Genomic DNA, 19,934 nt, shown 5'->3' with positions numbered 1-19,934 from the left:
GCAGAGAGAGAGGGAGAGCAAGAGAGAGGGAGAGCCAGAGCGAGAGAGAGGGAGAGCAAGAGAGAGGGAGAGCAAGAGAGAGGGAGAGCAAGAGAGAGGGAGAGCAAGAGGGAGGGAGAGCGAGAGAGAGAGAGAGCAAGAGAGAGGGAGAGGAAGAGAGAGAGAGATGAAGAGAGAGGGAGAGAAGCATTTCAGAAACAGAAAGTCAGATGTTTGGAGAGGAAAGATGGAGACGTAGGTACATTGATCAGTCACTGAGGAAGTTGATCAGCTGCCAGCGGGTGTTGGTGAGAAGTGTGTGACGTAAGGTGTGTACACCACACACACACACACACACACACACACACACACACACACACACACACACACACACACACACACACACACACACACACACACACACACACACACACACACACACACACACACACACACACACACACACCTTTCAGGCATGAGAGGATTGGCTGTCTAACCAGGACCATATCACTGAGTTCCTTTCCCAGCATCATTAGCTCAGATGCTTCTCTTCCTGACGTCTTATTATTCACCTCTGCACACACACACACACACACACACACACACACACACACACACACACACACACATGAAGATGAAGAAAGGAGAGAGAGACTCAACCTACTGGAATCTGAAGTCAAATGTCTACTGTTTGCTGATGATCTGGTGCTTCTGTCACCAACCAAGGAGGGCCTACAGCAGCACCTAGATCTTCTGCACAGATTCTGTCAGACCTGGGCCCAAACCGTAAATCTCAGTAAGACAAAAATAATGGTGTTCCAAAAATGGTCCAGTTGCCAGGACCACATATACTAATTCCAGCTAGACACCGTTGCCCTGGAGCACACAAAAAACGATACATTCCTCGGCCTAAACATTAGCGCCACAGGTAACTTCCACAAAGCTGTGAACGATCTGAGAGACAAGGAACGAAAGGCCTTCTATGCCAAAAGGAATCAAAAGGAAAATAACATTTGACCTTAGGATCTGGTAAAACAAAATACTGTCATCAGTTATAGAACCCATTGTCCTTTATGGTTGTGAGGTCTGGGGTCCGCTCACCAACCAAGAATTCACAAAGTGGGACAAACACCAAATTGAGACTCTGCTTGCAGAATTCTGCAAAAATATCCTCCGTGTACAACGCAAAACACCAAATTATGCCTGCTGAGCAGAATTAGGCCGATACCTTGTAATGATCAAAACCCAGAAAAGAGCCGTTAAATTCTACAACCACCTAAAAGGAAGAGATTCCCAAACCTTCCATAACAAAGCCATTATCTACAGAGAGATTAACCTGAAGAAGAGTCCCCTAAGCAAGCTGGTCTTGGGGCTCTGTTCACAAACACAAACAGACCCCCACGGAGTTCAGGACAGCAACACAATTAGACCCAACCACATAATGAGAAAACAAAAATATAATTACTTGACACATGGAAAGAATTAACAAAAAAACTGAGCAAACTGGAATGCTATTTGGTCCTAAACAGGGAGTACACAGTGGTAGAATACCTGACCACTGTGACTGACCCAAACTTAGTGAAAGCTTTGACTATGTACAGACTCAGTGAGCATAGCCTTGCTATTGAGAAAGGCTGCCGTAGGCATTCCTGGCTCTCAAGAGAAGACAGGCTATGTGCACACCGCCCACAAAATGAGGTGAAAACTGAGCTGCACTTCCTAACTTCCTGCCAAATGTACGACCATATTAGAGACACATATTTCCCACAGATCCACAACAATTTTGCTAAACAAATCCAATTTTGATAAACTCCCATATCTACTGGGTGGATTACCACAGTGTGATGTCATAGCAGCAAGATTTGCGACCTGTTGCCACAAGAAAAGGGCAACCAGTGAAGAACAAACACTGTTGTAGGTACAACCCATAATTATGTTTATTTATTTTCCCTTTCGTACTTCAACTATTTGCACATAATATGACATTTGAAATATATTTATTATTTTGGAACTTTTGTGAGTGTCATGTTTACTGTTAATTTGTATTGTTTATTTCAGTTTTGTTTATTATCTACTTCACTTGCTTTGGCAATGTTAACATGTGTTTCCCATGCCAATAAAGACCTAATATTGAAATTGAATTGAGAGAGAGAGTGAATTAGGAATTGAAAGGGAAAGGGAGAGAGTGGGTGTCAAACTTCTTGTCTGGTGAATGTCAGTGTACCCAAGTGTGTGTGTTTGATGGGGTAATGCCTGGGTGCAGTCTGGTAGACATATTTTGTTGCGCATGTGCTGTAAAATATGAGGTACCAGGTTAATCATACAGTCATCCCATAGAGAGAGACAGAGGAAAGGAGAAGAGAGGGGTGAGCTGTGGTTTAGTGGAGAGCGAGGGAGGGAGGGGGAGGGAGGGAGAGAGACAGAGGAAAGGAGAAGAGAGAGGGGTGAGCTGTGGTTTAGTGGAGAGCGAGGGAGGGAGGGGAGGGAGGGGGGGGAGGGAGGGAGAGAGACAGAGGAAAGGGGAGAAGAGAGAGGGGTGAGCTGTGGTTTAGTGGAGAGCGAGGGAGGGAGGGGAGGGAGAGAGACAGAGGAAAGGAGAAGAGAGAGGGGTGAGCTGTGGTTTAGTGGAGAGCGAGGGAGGGAGGGGGAGGGAGAGAGACAGAGGAAAGGAGAAGAGAGGGGTGAGCTGTGGTTTAGTGGAGAGCGAGGGAGGGAGGGGAGGGAGGGAGAGAGACAGAGGAAAGGAGAAGAGAGAGGGGTGAGCTGTGGTTTAGTGGAGAGCGAGGGAGGGAGGGGGGAGGGAGAGAGACAGAGGAAAGGAGAAGAGAGGGGTGAGCTGTGGTTTAGTGGAGAGCGAGGGAGGGAGGGGGAGGGAGGGAGGGGGAGGGAGGGAGAGAGACAGAGGAAAGGAGAAGAGAGAGGGGTGAGCTGTGGTTTAGTGGAGAGCGAGGGAGGGAGGGGAGGGAGAGAGACAGAGGAAAGGAGAAGAGAGAGGGGTGAGCTGTGGTTTAGTGGAGAGCGAGGGAGGGAGGGAGGGAGGGGGAGGGAGAGAGACAGAGGAAAGGAGAAGAGAGAGGGGTGAGCTGTGGTTTAGTGGAGAGCGAGGGAGGGAGGGAGGGAGGGAGGGAGGGGGAGGGAGAGAGACAGAGGAAAGGAGAAGAGAGGGGTGAGCTGTGGTTTAGTGGAGAGCGAGGGAGGGAGGGAGGGAGGGGGAGGGAGAGAGACAGAGGAAAGGAGAAGAGAGAGGGGTGAGCTGTGGTTTAGTGGAGAGCGAGGGAGGGAGGGGGAGGGAGGGGGAGGGAGGGAGAGAGACAGAGGAAAGGAGAAGAGAGAGGGGTGAGCTGTGGTTTAGTGGAGAGCGAGGGAGGGAGGGGAGGGAGGGAGGGGAGGGAGGGAGAGAGACAGAGGAAAGGAGAAGAGAGAGGGGTGAGCTGTGGTTTATAGTGGAGAGCGAGGGAGGGAGGGGGAGGGAGAGAGACAGAGGAAAGGAGAAGAGAGGGGTGAGCTGTGGTTTAGTGGAGAGCGAGGGAGGGAGGGGGAGGGAGAGAGACAGAGGAAAGGAGAAGAGAGAGGGGTGAGCTGTGGTTTAGTGGAGAGCGAGGGAGGGAGGGGGAGGGAGGGAGAGAGACAGAGGAAAGGAGAAGAGAGAGGGGTGAGCTGTGGTTTATAGTGGAGAGCGAGGGAGGGAGGGGGAGGGAGGGAGGGGGAGGGAGGGAGAGAGACAGATGAAAGGAGAAGAGAGAGGGGTGAGCTGTGGTTTAGTGGAGAGCGAGGGAGGGAGGGGGAGGGAGAGAGACAGAGGAAAGGAGAAGAGAGAGGGGTGAGCTGTGGTTTAGTGGAGAGCGAGGGAGGGAGGGGAGGGAGAGAGACAGAGGAAAGGAGAAGAGAGAGGGTGAGCTGTGGTTTAGTGGAGAGCGAGGGAGGGAGGGGGAGGGAGGGAGAGAGACAGAGGAAAGGAGAAGAGAGAGGGGTGAGCTGTGGTTTAGTGGAGAGCGAGGGAGGGAGGGGGAGGGAGAGAGACAGAGGAAAGGAGAAGAGAGAGGGGTGAGCTGTGGTTTAGTGGAGAGCGAGGGAGGGAGGGAGGGAGGGGAGGGAGAGAGACAGAGGAAAGGAGAAGAGAGAGGGGTGAGCTGTGGTTTAGTGGAGAGCGAGGGAGGGAGGGAGGGAGGGAGGGGGGAGGGAGAGAGACAGAGGAAAGGAGAAGAGAGAGGGGTGAGCTGTGGTTTAGTGGAGAGCGAGGGAGGGAGGGAGGGAGGGGAGGGAGAGAGACAGAGGAAAGGAGAAGAGAGAGGGTGAGCTGTGGTTTAGTGGAGAGCGAGGGAGGGAGGGGGAGGGAGGGAGGGGGAGGGAGGGAGAGAGACAGAGGAAAGGAGAAGAGAGAGGGGTGAGCTGTGGTTTAGTGGAGAGCGAGGGAGGGAGGGGGAGGGAGGGAGGGGAGGGAGGGAGAGAGACAGAGGAAAGGAGAAGAGAGAGGGGTGAGCTGTGGTTTATAGTGGAGAGCGAGGGAGGGAGGGGGAGGGAGAGAGACAGAGGAAAGGAGAAGAGAGGGGTGAGCTGTGGTTTAGTGGAGAGCGAGGGAGGGAGGGGGAGGGAGAGAGACAGAGGAAAGGAGAAGAGAGAGGGGTGAGCTGTGGTTTAGTGGAGAGCGAGGGAGGGAGGGGGAGGGAGAGAGACAGAGGTAAGGAGAAGAGAGAGGGGTGAGCTGTGGTTTAGTGGAGAGCGAGGGAGGGAGGGGGAGGGAGAGAGACAGAGGAAAGGAGAAGAGAGAGGGGTGAGCTGTGGTTTAGTGGAGAGCGAGGGAGGGAGGGGGAGGGAGAGAGACAGAGGAAAGGAGAAGAGAGAGGGGTGAGCTGTGGTTTAGTGGAGAGCGAGGGAGGGAGGGAGGGAGAGAGAGACAGAGGTAAGGAGAAGAGAGAGGGGTGAGCTGTGGTTTAGTGCTGTGGTTTAGTGGAGAGCGAGGGAGGGAGGGAGGGGAGGGGAGAGAGACAGAGGAAAGGAGAAGAGAGGGGTGAGCTGTGGTTTAGTGGAGAGCGAGGGAGGGAGGGGAGGGAGAGAGACAGAGGAAAGGAGAAGAGAGAGGGGTGAGCTGTGGTTTTAGTGGAGAGCGAGGGAGGGAGGGGAGGGAGAGAGACAGAGGTAAGGAGAAGAGAGAGGGGTGAGCTGTGGTTTAGTGGAGAGCGAGGGAGGGAGGGAGGGGGAGGGAGAGAGACAGAGGAAAGGAGAAGAGAGAGGGGTGAGCTGTGGTTTAGTGGAGAGCGAGGGAGGGAGGGGAGGGAGAGAGACAGAGGAAAGGAGAAGAGAGAGGGGTGAGCTGTATATTAGTGGAGAGCGAGGGAGGGAGGGGGAGGGAGAGAGACAGTGGAAAGGAGAAGAGAGAGGGGTGAGCTGTGGTTTAGTGGAGAGCGAGGGAGGGAGGGGAGGGAGAGAGACAGAGGAAAGGAGAAGAGAGAGGGGTGAGCTGTGGTTTAGTGGAGAGCAAGGGAGGGAGGGGGAGGGAGGGGGAGGGAGAGAGCAGTAAGAAAGAGACTGTTGAGAGAATAGTAAAGATGGAAAGAGAACAATAGAGAAGTAGAAAGAGGAGGATAAACAGTAACAAAGACAATGTCTGCTCCTAAGCTCCCCAGTGAAATTGGATTGTATGAATAGAGCCAGACGTTGCATCTGCACTGAGTTGCATTGAGTTGTATGGTTTGTTTAACTTTGCATTCAGTGGTTGTTGCCTGACATACATATTAAAGTGGCAATTCTTAGTCTCAGCATCATTCTGTTACAGTGGAACTGCCCATCTCGCTCTGTCTCTCTCTGTCTCTCTCTGTCTCTCTTTGTCTGTCTCTGTCTCTCTCTGTCTCTCTCTGTCTCTCTCTCTCTGTCTCTCTCTGTCTGTCTGTCATTCTGTCGCTCGCTCTCTCTGTATCTCTCTGTCTCTCTTTGTCTCTCTCTGTCTCTCTCTGTCTCTCTCTGTCTGTCTGTCGCTCGCTCTCTCTGTCTCTCTCTCTCTGTCTCTCTCTCTCTCTCTGTCTCTCTCTGTCTGTCGCTCTCTCTCTCTCTCTCTCTCTCTCTCTCTCTCTCTGTCTCTCTCTGTCTGTCTGTCTGTCGCTCTCTCTGTCTCTCTGTCTCTCTCTGTCTCTCTCTCTCTGTCTCTCTCTCTGTCTCTGTCTGTCGCTCGCTCTCTCTCTCTCTCTCTCTCTCTCTCTGTCTCTCTCTGTCTGTCGCTCGCTCTCTCTCTCTCTCTCTCTCTCAATTCAATTCAATTCAATTCAATTCAAGGGCTTTATTGGCATGGGAAACATGTGCTAACATTGCCAAAGCAAGACAACATACAAAGTGAATATATAAAGTGAAAAACAACAAAAATTAACAGTAAACATTACACATACAGAAGTTTCATATATCAAATGTCATATATATATATATATATATATATATATATATACAATGTACAAATAGTTAAAGGACACAAGATAAAATGAATAAGCATAAATATGGGTTGTATTTACAATGGTGTTTGTTCTTCACTGGTTGCCCTTTTCTCGTGGCAACAGGTCACAAATATTGCTGCTGTGATGGCACACTGTGGAATTTCACCCAAAAGATATGGGAGTTTTTCAAAATTGGATTTGTTTTCGAATTCTTTGTGGATCTGTGTAATCTGGGGGAAATATGTCTCTCTAATATGGTCATACATTGGGCAGGAGGTTAGGAAGTGCAGCTCAGTTTCCACCTCATTTTGTGGGCAGTGAGCACATAGCCTGTCTTCTCTTGAGAGCCATGTCTGCCTACGGCGGCCTTTCTCAATAGCAAGGCTATGCTCACTGAGTCTGTACAAAGTCAAAGCCTTCCTTAATTTTGGGTCAGTCACAGTGGTCAGGTATTCTGCCGCTGTGTACTCTCTGTGTAGGGCCAAATAGCATTCTAGTTTGCTCTGTTTTTTTGTTAATTCTTTCCAATGTGTTAAGTAATTATCTTTTTGTTTTCTCATGATTTGGTTGGGTCTAATTGTGCTGTTGTCCTGGGGCTCTGTAGGGTGTGTTTGTGTTTGTGAACAGAGCCCCAGGACCAGCTTGCTTAGGGGACTCTTCTCCAGGTTCATCTCTCTGTAGGTGATGGCTTTGTTATGGAAGGTTTGTGAATCGCTTCCTTTTAGGTGGTTGTAGAATTTAACGGCTCTTTTCTGGATTTTGATAATTAGTGGGTATCGGCCGAATTCTGCTCTGCATGCATTATTTGGTGTTTTACGTTGTACACGGAGGATATTTTTGCAGAATTCTGCGTGCAGAGTCTCAATTTGGTGTTTGTCCCATTTTGTGAAGTCTTGGTTGGTGAGCGGACCCCAGACCTCACAACCATAAAGGGCAATGGGCTCTATGACTGATTCAAGTATTTTTAGCCAAATCCTAATTGATATGTTGAAATTTATGTTTCTTTTGATGGCATAGAATGCCCTTCTTGCCTTGTCTCTCAGATCGTTCACAGCTTTGTGCAAGTTACCTGTGGCGCTGATGTTTAGGCCAAGGTATGTATCGTTTTTTGTGTGCTCTAGGGCAACAGTGTCTAGATGGAATTTGTATTTGTGGTCCTGGTGACTGGACCTTTTTTGGAACACCATTATTTTGGTCTTACTGAGATTTACTGTCAGGGCCCAGGTCTGACAGAATCTGTGCATAAGATCTAGGTGCTGCTGTAGGCCCTCCTTGGTTGGTGACAGAAGCACCAGATCATCAACAAACAGCAGACATTTGACTTCGGATTCTAGCAGGGGGAGGCCGGGTGCTGCAGACTTTTCCAGTGCCCGCGCCAATTCGTTGATATATATGTTGAAGAGGGTGGGGCTTAAGCTGCATCCCTGTCTAACCCCACGACCCTGTGTGAAGAAATGTGTGGGTTTTTTGCCAATTTTAACCGCACACTTGTTGTTTGTGTACATGGATTTTATAATGTCGTATGTTTTACCCCCAACACCACTTTCCATCAGTTTGTATAGCAGACCCTCATGCCAGATTGAGTCGAAGGCTTTTTTGAAATCAACAAAGCATGAGAAGACTTTGCCTTTGTTTTGGTTTGTTTGGTTGTCAATTAGGGTGTGCAGGGTGAATACATGGTCTGTTGTACGGTAATTTGGTAAAAAGCCAATTTGACATTTGCTCAGTACATTGTTTTCATTGAGGAAATGTACGAGTCTGCTGTTAATAATAATGCAGAGGATTTTCCCAAGGTTACTGTTGACACATATTCCACGGTAGTTATTGGGGTCAAATTTGTCTCCACTTTTGTGGATTGGGGTGATCAGTCCTTGGTTCCAAATATTGGGGAAGATGCCAGAGCTAAGTATGATGTTAAAGAGTTTTAGTATAGCCAATTGGAATTTGTTGTCTGTATATTTGATCATTTCATTGAGGATACCATCGACACCACAGGCCTTTTTGGGTTGAAGGGTTTTTATTTTGTCCTGTAACTCATTCAATGTAATTGGAGAATCCAGTGGGTTCTGGTAGTCTTTAATAGTTGATTCTAAGATCTGTATTTGATCATGTATATGTTTTTGCTCTTTGTTCTTTGTTATAGAACCAAAAAGATTGGAGAAGTGGTTTACCCATACATCTCCATTTTGGATAAATAATTATTCGTGTTGTTGTTTGTTTAGTGTTTTCCAATTTTCCCAGAAGTGGTTAGAGTCTATGGATTCTTCAATTGCATTGAGCTGATTTCTGACATGCTGTTCCTTCTTTTTCCGTAGTGTATTTCTGTATTGTTTTAGTGATTCACCATAGTGAAGGCGTAGACTCAGGTTTTCCGGGTCTGTTTTTGGTTGGACAGGTTTCTCAATTTCTTTCTTAGATTTTTGCATTCTTCATCAAACCATGTCATTATTGTTAATTTTCTTCGGTTTTCTATTTGAGATTTTTAGATTTGATAGGGAAGCTGAGAGGTCAAATATACTGTTAAGATTTTCTACTGCCAGGTTTACACCTTCACTATTACAGTGGAACGTTTTACCCAGGAAATTGTCTAAAAGGGATTGAATTTGTTGTTGCCTAATTGTTTTTTGGTAGGTTTCCAAACTGCATTCCTTCCATCTATAGCATTTCTTAATGTTACTCAGTTCCTTTGGCTTTGATGCCTCATGATTGAGTATTGCTCTGTTTAAGTAGACTGTGATTTTGCTGTGGTCTGATAGGGGTGTCAGTGGGCTGACTGTGAACGCTCTCTCTCTCTCTCTCTCTCTCTGTCTCTCTCTCTCTGTCTGTCTGTCGCTCGCTCTCTCTGTCTCTCTCTGTCTCTCTCTGTCTGTCTCTGTCTCTCTCTGTCTCTCTCTGTCTGTCTGTCGCTCGCTCTGTCTCTCTCTGTCTCTGTCTGTCTCTGTCTCTCTCTGTCTCTCTCTGTCTCTCTCTGTCTGTCTCTGTCTCTCTCTGTCTCTCTCTCTCTGTCTGTCTCTGTCTCTCTCTGTCTCTCTCTGTCTGTCTGTTGCTCGCTCTCTCTCTCTCTCTCTAGCTGCAGACAGATAGATCTGAATATCTCTCTCCACTCAGCAAGGACTCTTCAATTCAGGAGAGGAGATTGAATAAAGTACATGAGAAATTATGATTTGTCTTTTGGAGGGGGATTTTGTCTCTCTTTGTCTGTCCCTCTCCTCTTACTAATCCTCAATTCCCTCTCTTTCTCTCTCTCGCTCTCTTGCTTTCTATCTCTCTCTCTTTGTTTTCCTCTTTCTGTCTTTACACAGTACTATAAAACACTGATGATCGAAGGGTGTTTTTGTGGTTTTGGAATGGCTGACACCGTGCGCACGCACGTGCACACACGTACCTCCCACTGGTCAAAGGCAGGTGGTAATTTCATGGTTTATTCTCTTCTTTGATCCTACCCAGCCGTGTGCCATTTGATCTTCTCCTTCTGTTAATGAGGCCTGTATGCCTCTTCAGCATGGCCTCTGTGTCAGCTTCTCCATTCAGCCTACTCACAGACAAAAAAACACAACTCTTTTTCATCTCTATCTCCCTCTTATTTTGTAGTGTTTAGAGTGGTTTGCTCTCTTTGCCAAGGAATGGTCTGGGGCTAGCTTTTCTCTACTCAGGGTGGTGCTGAAACTCTCTAGTCAGAGTGGTGCTGAAACTCTCTAGTCAGAGTGGTGCTGAAACTCTCTAGTCAGGGTGGTGCTGAAACTCTCTAGTCATAGTCGTGCTGAAACTCTCTAGTCAGGGTGGTGCTGAAACTCTCTAGTCAGAGTGGTGCTGAAACTCTAGTCAGAGTGGTGCTGAAACTCTAGAAAAGGTGGTGCTGAAACTCTAGTCAGGGTGGTGCTGAATCTCTCTAGTCAGAGTGGTGCTGAAACGATCTAGTCAGAGTGGTGCTGATACTCTCTAGTCAGGGTGGTGCTAAAACTCTCTTGTCAGGGTGGTGCTGAAACTCTAGTCAGAGTGGTGCTGAAACTCTCTAGTCAGAGTGGTGCTGAAACTCTCTAGTCAGAGTGGTGCTGAAACTCTCTAGTCAGGGTGGTGCTGAAACTCTCTAGTCAGAGTGGTGCTGAAACTCTCTAGTCAGGGTGGTGCTGAAACTCTCTAGTCAGAGTGGTGCTGAAACTCTAGTCAGAGTGGTGCTGAAACTCTAGACAAGGTGGTGCTGAAACTCTAGTCAGGGTGGTCTGAAAATCTCTAGTGAGAGTGTTGCTGAAACTCTAGTCAAGGTGGTGCTGAAACTCTCTAGTCAGGGTGGTGCTGAAACTCTCTAGTCAGAGTGGTGCTGAAACTCTCTAGTCAGAGTGGTGCTGAAACTCTCTAGTCAGGGTGGTGCTGATACTCTCTAGTCAGGGTGGTGCTGAAACTCTCTAGTCAGGGTGGTGCTGAAGCTCTCTAGTCAGAGTGGTGCTGAAACTCTCTAGTCAGAGTGGTGCTAAAACTGCCGAGTAAGAGGGGTGCTGAAACTCTCTTGTCAGGGTGGTGCTGAAACTCTAGTCAGAGTGGTGCTGAAACTCTCTAGTCAGGGTAGTGCTGAAACTCTCTAGTCAGAGTGGTGCTGATACTCTCTAGTCCGGGTGGTGCTGAAACTCTCTAGTCAGGGTGGTGCTGAAACTCTCTAGTCAGAGTGGTGCTGAAACTCTCTAGTCAGAGTGGTGCTGAAACTCTCTAGTCAGGGTGGTGCTGAAACTCTCTAGTCAGAGTCGTGCTGAAACTCTCTAGTCAGGGTGGCGCTGAAACTCTCTAGTCAGAGTGGTGCTGAAACTCTAGTCAGAGTGGTGCTGAAACTCTAGAAAAGGTGGTGCTGAAACTCTAGTCAGGGTGGTGCTGAATCTCTCTAGTCAGAGTGGTGCTGAAACGATCTAGTCAGAGTGGTGCTGAAGCTCTCTAGTCAGAGTGGTGCTGAAACTCTCTAGTCAGAGTGGTGCTGAAACTCTCTAGTCAGGGTGGTGCTAAAACTGCCGAGTAAGAGGGGTGCTGAAACTCTCTTGTCAGGGTGGTGCTGAAACTCTAGTCAGAGTGGTGCTGAAACTCTCTAGTCAGGGTAGTGCTGAAACTCTCTAGTCAGAGTGGTGCTGATACTCTCTAGTCCGGGTGGTGCTGAAACTCTCTAGTCAGGGTGGTGCTGAAACTCTCTAGTCAGAGTGGTGCTGAAACTCTCTAGTCAGAGTGGTGCTGAAACTCTCTAGTCAGGGTGGTGCTGAAACTCTCTAGTCAGAGTCGTGCTGAAACTCTCTAGTCAGGGTGGCGCTGAAACTCTCTAGTCAGAGTGGTGCTGAAACTCTAGTCAGAGTGGTGCTGAAACTCTAGAAAAGGTGGTGCTGAAACTCTAGTCAGGGTGGTGCTGAATCTCTCTAGTCAGAGTGGTGCTGAAACGATCTAGTCAGAGTGGTGCTGATACTCTCTAGTCAGGGTGGTGCTAAAACTCTCTTGTCAGGGTGGTGCTGAAACTCTAGTCAGAGTGGTGCTGAAACTCTCTAGTCAGGGTAGTGCTGAAACTCTCTAGTCAGAGTGGTGCTGAAACTCTAGTCAGAGTGGTGCTGATACTCTCTAGTCCGGGTGGTGCTGAAACTCTCTAGTCAGAGTGGTGCTGAAACTCTAGTCAGAGTGGTGCTGAAACTCTAGAAAAGGTGGTGCTGAAACTCTAGTCAGGGTGGTGCTGAATCTCTCTAGTCAGAGTGGTGCTGAAACGATCTAGTCAGAGTGGTGCTGATACTCTCTAGTCAGGGTGGTGCTAAAACTCTCTTGTCAGGGTGGTGGTGAAACTCTAGTCAGAGTGGTGCTGATACTCTCTAGTCCGGGTGGTGCTGAAACTCTCTAGTCAGAGTGGTGCTGAAACTCTCTAGTCAGAGTGGTGCTGAAACTCTCTAGTCAGGATGGTGCTGAAACTCTCTAGTCAGAGTGGTGCTGAAACTCTCTAGTCAGGGTGGTGCTGAAACTCTAGTCAGAGTGGTGCTGAAACTCTAGACAAGGTGGTGCTGAAACTCTAGTCAGGGTGGTCTAAAAGTCTCTAGTGAGAGTGTTGCTGAAACTCTAGTCAAGGTGGTGCTGAAACTCTCTAGTCAGGGTGGTGCTGAAACTCTCTAGTCAGAGTGGTGCTGAAACTCTCTAGTCAGAGTGGTGCTGAAACTCTCTAGTCAGGGTGGTGCTGAAACTCTCTAGTTAGGGTGGTGCTGAAACTCTCTAGTCAGAGTGGTGCTGAAACTCTCTAGTCAGGGTGGTGCTGATACTCTCTAGTCAGGGTGGTGCTGAAACTCTCTAGTCAGGGTGGTGCTGAAGCTCTCTAGTCAGAGTGGTGCTGAAACTCTCTAGTCAGAGTGGTGCTGAAACTCTCTAGTCAGGGTGGTGCTGAAACTCTCTAGTCAGAGTGGTGCTGAAACTCTCTAGTCAGGGTGGTGCTGAAACTCTCTAGTCAGAGTGGTGCTGAAACTCTAGTCAGAGTGGTGCTGAAACTCTAGACAAGGTGGTGCTGAAACTCTAGTCAGGGTGGTCTGAAAATCTCTAGTGAGAGTGTTGCTGAAACTCTAGTCAAGGTGGTGCTGAAACTCTCTAGTCAGGGTGGTGCTGAAGCTCTCTAGTCAGAGTGGTGCTGAAACTCTCTAGTCAGAGTGGTGCTGAAACTCTCTAGTCAGGGTGGTGCTAAAACTGCCGATTAAGAGGGGTGCTGAAACTCTCTTGTCAGGGTGGTGCTGAAACTCTTTTGTCAGGGTGGTGCTGAAACTCTAGTCAGAGTGGTGCTGAAACTCTCTAGTCAGGGTAGTGCTGAAACTCTCTAGTCAGAGTGGTGCTGATACTCTCTAGTCAGGGTGGTGCTAAAACTCTCTTGTCAGGGTGGTGCTGAAACTCTAGTCAGAGTGGTGCTGAAACTCTCTAGTCAGGGTAGTGCTGAAACTCTCTAGTCAGAGTGGTGCTGAAACTCAAGTCAGAGTGGTGCTGATACTCTCTAGTCCGGGTGGTGCTGAAACTCTCTAGTCAGAGTGGTGCTGAAACTCTAGTCAGAGTGGTGCTGAAACTCTAGAAAAGGTGGTGCTGAAACTCTAGTCAGGGTGGTGCTGAATCTCTCTAGTCAGAGTGGTGCTGAAACGATCTAGTCAGAGTGGTGCTGAAACTCTCTAGTCAGGGTGGTGCTAAAACTCTCTTGTCAGGGTGGTGCTGAAACTCTAGTCAGAGTGGTGCTGAAACTCTCTAGTCAGGGTAGTGCTGAAACTCTCTAGTCAGAGTGGTGCTGAAACTCTAGTCAGAGTGGTGCTGATACTCTCTAGTCCGGGTGGTGCTGAAACTCTCTAGTCAGAGTGGTGCTGAAACTCTCTAGTCAGAGTGGTGCTGAAACTCTCTAGTCAGGGTGGTGCTGAAACTCTCTAGTCAGAGTGGTGCTGAAACTCTCTAGTCAGGGTGGTGCTGAAACTCTAGTCAGAGTGGTGCTGAAACTCTAGACAAGGTGGTGCTGAAACTCTAGTCAGGGTGGTCTGAAAATCTCTAGTGAGAGTGTTGCTGAAACTCTAGTCAAGGTGGTGCTGAAACTCTCTAGTCAGGGTGGTGCTGAAACTCTCTAGTCAGAGTGGTGCTGAAACTCTCTAGTCAGGGTGGTGCTGAAACTCTCTAGTTAGGGTGGTGCTGAAACTCTCTAGTCAGAGTGGTGCTGAAACTCTCTAGTCAGGGTGGTGCTGATACTCTCTAGTCAGGGTGGTGCTGAAACTCTCTAGTCAGGGTGGTGCTGAAGCTCTCTAGTCAGAGTGGTGCTGAAACTCTCTAGTCAGAGTGGTGCTGAAACTCTCTAGTCAGGGTGGTGCTAAAACTGCCGAGTAAGAGGGGTGCTGAAACTCTCTTGTCAGGGTGGTGCTGAAACTCTCTTGTCAGGGTGGTGCTGAAACTCTAGTCAGAGTGGTGCTGAAACTCTCTAGTCAGGGTAGTGCTGAAACTCTCTAGTCAGAGTGGTGCTGATACTCTCTAGTCCGGGTGGTGCTGAAACTCTCTAGTCAGGGTGGTGCTGAAACTCTCTAGTCAGAGTGGTGCAGAAACTCTCTAGTCAGAGTGGTGCTGAAACTCTCTAGTCAGGGTGGTGCTGAAACTCTCTAGTCAGAGTGGTGCTGAAACTCTCTAGTCAGGGTGGTGCTGAAACTCTCTAGTCAGAGTGGTGCTGAAACTCTAGTCAGAGTGGTGCTGAAACTCTAGACAAGGTGGTGCTGAAACTCTAGTCAGGGTGGTGCTGAATCTCTCTAGTCAGAGTGGTGCTGAAACGATCTAGTCAGAGTGGTGCTGATACTCTCTAGTCAGGGTGGTGCTAAAACTCTCTTGTCAGGGTGGTGCTGAAACTCTAGTCAGAGTGGTGCTGAAACTCTCTAGTCAGGGTAGTGCTGAAACTCTCTAGTCAGAGTGGTGCTGAAACTCTAGTCAGAGTGGTGCTGATACTCTCTAGTCCGGGTGGTGCTGAAACTCTTTAGTCAGGGTGGTGCTGAAACTCTCTAGTCAGAGTGGTGCTGAAACTCTCTAGTCAGAGTGGTGCTGAAACTCTCTAGTCAGAGTGGTGCTGAAACTCTCTAGTCAGAGTGGTGCTGAAACTCTAGTCTGAAACTCTAGTCAGGGTGGTCTGAAAATCTCTAGTGAGAGTGTTGCTGAAACTCTAGTCAAGGTGGTGCTGAAACTCTCTAGTCAGGGTGGTGCTGAAGCTCTCTAGTCAGAGTGGTGCTGAAACTCTCTAGTCAGAGTGGTGCTGAAACTCTCTAGTCAGGGTGGTGCTAAAACTGCCGATTAAGAGGGGTGCTGAAACTCTCTAGTCAGGGTGGTGCTGAAACTCTCTAGTCAGAGTGGTGCTGAAACTCTAGTCAGAGTGGTGCTGAAACTCTAGACAAGGTGGTGCTGAAACTCTAGTCAGGGTGGTGCTGAATCTCTCTAGTCAGAGTGGTGCTGAAACGATCTAGTCAGAGTGGTGCTGATACTCTCTAGTCAGGGTGGTGCTAAAACTCTCTTGTCAGGGTGGTGCTGAAACTCTAGTCAGAGTGGTGCTGAAACTCTCTAGTCAGGGTAGTGCTGAAACTCTCTAGTCAGAGTGGTGCTGAAACTCTAGTCAGAGTGGTGCTGATACTCTCTAGTCCGGGTGGTGCTGAAACTCTCTAGTCAGGGTGGTGCTGAAACTCTCTAGTCAGAGTGGTGCTGAAACTCTCTAGTCAGAGTGGTGCTGAAACTCTCTAGTCAGAGTGGTGCTGAAACTCTAGACAAGGTGGTGCTGAAACTCTAGTCAGGGTGGTCTGAAAATCTCTAGTGAGAGTGTTGCTGAAACTCTAGTCAAGGTGGTGCTGAAACTCTCTAGTCAGGGTGGTGCTGAAGCTCTCTAGTCAGAGTGGTGCTGAAACTCTCTAGTCAGAGTGGTGCTGAAACTCTCTAGTCAGGGTGGTGCTAAAACTGCCGATTAAGAGGGGTGCTGAAACTCTCTTGTCAGGGTGGTGCTGAAACTCTTTTGTCAGGGTGGTGCTGAAACTCTAGTCAGAGTGGTGCTGAAACTCTCTAGTCAGGGTAGTGCTGAAACTCTCTAGTCAGAGTGGTGCTGATACTCTCTAGTCAGGGTGGTGCTAAAACTCTCTTGTCAGGGTGGTGCTGAAACTCTAGTCAGAGTGGTGCTGAAACTCTCTAGTCAGGGTAGTGCTGAAACTCTCTAGTCAGAGTGGTGCTGAAACTCTAGTCAGAGTGGTGCTGATACTCTCTAGTCCGGGTGGTGCTGAAACTCTCTAGTCAGAGTGGTGCTGAAACTCTAGTCAGAGTGGTGCTGAAACTCTAGAAAAGGTGGTGCTGAAACTCTAGTCAGGGTGGTGCTGAATCTCTCTAGTCAGAGTGGTGCTGAAACGATCTAGTCAGAGTGGTGCTGAAACTCTCTAGTCAGGGTGGTGCTAAAACTCTCTTGTCAGGGTGGTGCTGAAACTCTAGTCAGAGTGGTGCTGAAACTCTCTAGTCAGGGTAGTGCTGAAACTCTCTAGTCAGAGTGGTGCTGAAACTCTAGTCAGAGTGGTGCTGATACTCTCTAGTCCGGGTGGTGCTGAAACTCTCTAGTCAGAGTGGTGCTGAAACTCTCTAGTCAGAGTGGTGCTGAAACTCTCTAGTCAGGGTGGTGCTGAAACTCTCTAGTCAGAGTGGTGCTGAAACTCTCTAGTCAGGGTGGTGCTGAAACTCTAGTCAGAGTGGTGCTGAAACTCTAGACAAGGTGGTGCTGAAACTCTAGTCAGGGTGGTCTGAAAATCTCTAGTGAGAGTGTTGCTGAAACTCTAGTCAAGGTGGTGCTGAAACTCTCTAGTCAGGGTGGTGCTGAAACTCTCTAGTCAGAGTGGTGCTGAAACTCTCTAGTCAGAGTGGTGCTGAAACTCTCTAGTCAGGGTGGTGCTGAAACTCTCTAGTTAGGGTGGTGCTGAAACTCTCTAGTCAGAGTGGTGCTGAAACTCTCTAGTCAGGGTGGTGCTGAAGCTCTCTAGTCAGAGTGGTGCTGAAACTCTCTAGTCAGAGTGGTGCTGAAACTCTCTAGTCAGGGTGGTGCTAAAACTGCCGAGTAAGAGGGGTGCTGAAACTCTCTTGTCAGGGTGGTGCTGAAACTCTCTTGTCAGGGTGGTGCTGAAACTCTAGTCAGAGTGGTGCTGAAACTCTCTAGTCAGGGTAGTGCTGAAACTCTCTAGTCAGAGTGGTGCTGATACTCTCTAGTCCGGGTGGTGCTGAAACTCTCTAGTCAGGGTGGTGCTGAAACTCTCTAGTCAGAGTGGTGCAGAAACTCTCTAGTCAGAGTGGTGCTGAAACTCTCTAGTCAGGGTGGTGCTGAAACTCTCTAGTCAGAGTGGTGCTGAAACTCTCTAGTCAGGGTGGTGCTGAAACTCTCTAGTCAGAGTGGTGCTGAAACTCTAGTCAGAGTGGTGCTGAAACTCTAGACAAGGTGGTGCTGAAACTCTAGTCAGGGTGGTGCTGAATCTCTCTAGTCAGAGTGGTGCTGAAACGATCTAGTCAGAGTGGTGCTGATACTCTCTAGTCAGGGTGGTGCTAAAACTCTCTTGTCAGGGTGGTGCTGAAACTCTAGTCAGAGTGGTGCTGAAACTCTCTAGTCAGGGTAGTGCTGAAACTCTCTAGTCAGAGTGGTGCTGAAACTCTAGTCAGAGTGGTGCTGATACTCTCTAGTCCGGGTGGTGCTGAAACTCTCTAGTCAGGGTGGTGCTGAAACTCTCTAGTCAGAGTGGTGCTGAAACTCTCTAGTCAGAGTGGTGCTGAAACTCTCTAGTCAGGGTGGTGCTGAAACTCTCTAGTCAGAGTGGTGCTGAAATTCTCTAGTCAGGGTGGTGCTGAAACTCTCTAGTCAGAGTGGTGCTGAAACTCTAGTCAGAGTGGTGCTGAAACTCTAGACAAGGTGGTGCTGAAACTCTAGTCAGGGTGGTCTGAAAATCTCTAGTGAGAGTGTTGCTGAAACTCTAGTCAAGGTGGTGCTGAAACTCTCTAGTCAGGGTGGTGCTGAAACTCTCTAGTCAGAGTGGTGCTGAAACTCTCTAGTCATAGTGGTGCTGAAACTCTCTAGTCAGGGTGGTGCTGAAACTCTCTAGTCAGAGTGGTGCTGAAACTCTCTAGTCAGAGTGGTGCTGAAACTCTCTAGTCAGGGTGGTGCTGATACTCTCTAGTCAGGGTGGTGCTGAAACTCTCTAGTCAGGGTGGTGCTGAAACTTTCTAGTCAGGGTGGTGCTGAAACTTTCTAGTCAGGGTGGTGCTGAAACTCTCTAGTCAGGGTGGTGCTGAAACTCTCTAGTCAGGGTGGTGCTGAAACTCTCTACTCAGGGTGGTGCTGAATCTCTCTAGTCAGAGTGGTGCTGAAACGATCTAGTCAGAGTGGTGCTGATACTCTCTTGTCAGGGTGGTGCTGAAACTGCTGAGTAAGAGGGGTGCTGAAACTCTCTTGTCAGGGTGGTGCTGAAACTCTCTTGTCAGGGTGGTGCTGAAACTCTAGTCAGAGTGGTGCTGAAACTCTCTAGTCAGGGTAGTGCTGAAACTCTCTAGTCAGAGTGGTGCTGATACTCTCTAGTCCGGGTGGTGCTGAAACTCTCTAGTCAGGGTGGTGCTGAAACTCTCTAGTCAGAGTGGTGCTGAAACTCTCTAGTCAGAGTGGTGCTGAAACTCTCTAGTCAGGGTGGTGCTGAAACTCTCTAGTCAGGGTGGTGCTGAAATGCTCTAGTCAGAGTGGTGCTGAAACTCTAGTCAGAGTGGTGCTGAAACTCTAGACAAGGTGGTGCTGAAACTCTAGTCAGGGTGGTCTGAAAATCTCTAGTGAGAGTGTTGCTGAAACTCTAGTCAAGGTGGTGCTGAAACTCTCTAGTCAGGGTGGTGCTGAAACTCTCTAGTCAGAGTGGTGCTGAAACTCTCTAGTCAGAGTGGGGCTGAAACCCTCTAGTCAGGGTGGTGCTGAAGCTCTCTAGTGAGAGTGGTGCTGAAACCCTCTAGTCAGGGTGGTGCTGAAACTCTCTAGTCAGGGTGGTGCTGAAACCCTCTAGTCAGGGTGGTGCTGAAACTCTCTAGTCAGGGTGGTGCTGAAACTCTCTAGCCAGGGTGGTGCTGAAACCCTCTAGTCAGGGTGGTGCTGAACTCTAGTCAGGGTGGTGCTGAACTCTAGTCAGGGTGGTGCTGAACTCTTGTCAGGGTGGTGCTGAAGCTCTCTAGTCAGAGTGGTGTTGAAATTCTATAGTCAGTGTCTTGGTCTGGATCTCCAAAGTTCAATGGTTTTGTTCCGTGTCTAGAGCTACTGTATTCTAGAACCAGTCTCCAATGGCATGCCGACTTCACTCTGTCCTCATTTCTTTCCGCCAGAATGGAGCATGTATGGTTGCAGAGATGAGAAAACATTAAGAACACCTTCCTAATATTGAGCTGCACACCGTTTGCCCTCAGAACAACATCAATTCGTCGGGGCATGGACTCTACTAGGTGTTGAAAGTGCTCCACAGTGGTGCTGGTCCATGTTGACTTCAATGCTTCCTACAGTTGTGTCAAGTTGACTGGATGTCCTTTGGGTGGTGGAACATTCTTGATAGACACGGGAAACTGTTGAGTGTGAAAAACCCAGCACCGTTGCAGTTCCTGGCACACTCAAACCGGTGTGCCTGGCACCTACTACCATACCCTATTCAAAGTTACTTACCATTCTCCCTCTGAATGGCACACATACACAAGCCATGTCTCAATTGTCTCTGCGTTTTAAAATCCTTATTTAACATGTCTCCTCCCTTTCATCTACACTGATTGAAGTGGATTTAACAAATGACATCAATAAGGGAGCATAGCTTTTACCTGGATTCACTGGTCAGTCTATGTCATGGAAAGAGCAGGTGTTCCTAATGTTTATTTCTGTGTAGTGATGTCACCATCACAGAGATCTGAAGTAATTTGCTCACATTGTATATAGACTTGTTTATACTGTATTATTGACTGTATGGTTGTTTTACTCCATGTGTAACTCTGTGTCGTTGTATGTGTCGAACTGCTTTGCTTTATCTTGGC

The sequence above is a fragment of the Oncorhynchus nerka genome, linkage group LG11 (genome assembly GCF_034236695.1).
Source record: "Oncorhynchus nerka isolate Pitt River linkage group LG11, Oner_Uvic_2.0, whole genome shotgun sequence".
Taxonomy (NCBI): domain Eukaryota; kingdom Metazoa; phylum Chordata; class Actinopteri; order Salmoniformes; family Salmonidae; genus Oncorhynchus; species Oncorhynchus nerka.
This window is presented reverse-complemented; position numbering follows the sequence as displayed.